The sequence below is a fragment of the Austrofundulus limnaeus genome, unplaced genomic scaffold, assembly GCF_001266775.1.
Source record: "Austrofundulus limnaeus strain Quisiro unplaced genomic scaffold, Austrofundulus_limnaeus-1.0 Scaffold259, whole genome shotgun sequence".
Taxonomy (NCBI): domain Eukaryota; kingdom Metazoa; phylum Chordata; class Actinopteri; order Cyprinodontiformes; family Rivulidae; genus Austrofundulus; species Austrofundulus limnaeus.
The window spans coordinates 754,515-756,170 of record NW_013952661.1 but is presented as its reverse complement, the minus strand read 5'-3'; positions in this window follow the sequence as shown (position 1 = coordinate 756,170).

Genomic DNA, 1,656 nt, shown 5'->3' with positions numbered 1-1,656 from the left:
CAGATAGATAGATAGATAGATAGATAGATGGACAGATAGATGGATAGATAGATGGATAGATGGATGGATGGATGGATGGATGGATGGATGAAAGCTTATGTGTAAAGAACACAAAACCAATAAAAACAGTTAAATCTAAAGGAAGTCTTTTATAATTTACTGTAAGTATGATTCTGCAGATCCTGGCCTTAACACAGACCAGGCTAATGCACAAGGCTAATAATAGATAACACAAACAAAGGGTACATCACAGYTTTCACCATTAGCTACATAAAGCTAACTTGTGGTAAATGTTGCATCAGCTAAAACAGATTCAATTTTTGTGTAAAAAATTGACAACACTCAAAGGAAGCTATGCTTGGTTTAGCTTTAACTGATTCATTCGGCTGATTCTAGCCTCAATATCTCCAGGCCTGGAAGTTAATGCAAACCACTCGTGGCTCACGTGATTTACCGTTAGCTGCATCAGGCTAATCTCTGCAGACTCTGCCAGAGAATCATCAGTTCTTTACCAGGACACTTGGTTGTCCCAGTGCTTCAGTCAGGTCGGTGTGTAAAAACCACTGGTTGTGTTAGACCGTATCACTGCGGCTGACAGCAGAACCCACTGGCAGCGCTAACAGACCCCACATGCTGCTCTTATCATGGTGTGTCATCTTGTTCTGTTAAAGAGCTTCTCCTCTCCTTATCGGCTTAAACCTCAAATCACTCAGACAGAGTATCAGCAGCCAACAGATGAAAGTGCCTTCACTCCTTCAGAGGAATTAAACTCAAAAACACAGCGAGGACGCCATTAACCTCTTTCAAAATCAAAGTCCTTTGACCCTCATCTTGTTTCTTTTTTCAGGATTTGCAGTCAAATTAATTTTAATGAAGTGTGTGGGCGACTGCTCAGGTGGACACAGTTTTGATGGTTCCAGTGATGTGGACTGAATACTTGGAGAAATAAACGGGTTACATCAGAAGATAGAAGACACAAACTGTGAGGAAAGAATGCTAATCTGAAACTGGATGAGGGCAACAGCAGAAACTGTGACAGTTATAAATCACAAAGCACTTTGTTCTTCAGTTTAGTCATGGTTTTAATTTGTAATTTATCCTCTTTGTTTCTAATAAACAACTAATTGTTTTCATCACATTTTAGCTTTAATATTGTGTTTTAGAAACTAAAGCCTGTATCTGACTGTCCTGTCCCTGCTGGAGACACTTTAATAAGAATACAATAAAGGTCTTCCCTAACAAATACACCTGTTCTACCTGTGCACCAGTGGGTTTTCTTCAGACCAAACACATTAATGTTTATTAACAAATCAATACCTTGTGATTCACCGTTAGCTGTATAAGGCTAACTTCTGCTAAATGTTGGGTCAACTTCCATATAAACCTTAAAATATTACAATAAAAATCCAAAGGACACCCTTACTATTATCTGATTCAAAGTAACTTTGGAAGATTCTGGCCCTCGGCAAATACACACCTGGACCCCGAAGGTGTCCAGGTGTGTCCCTGATGCACAGTTTGAGGCTCGAGGCATGGAAGCTAAGTCAACACTGGGACATGCTAACACACACACTCAGCGGCCACTTTATTATGTCCACCTGTTCATTAACACAAATGGGGAATCAGCCAATCACATGGCAATGGTACATGACCACA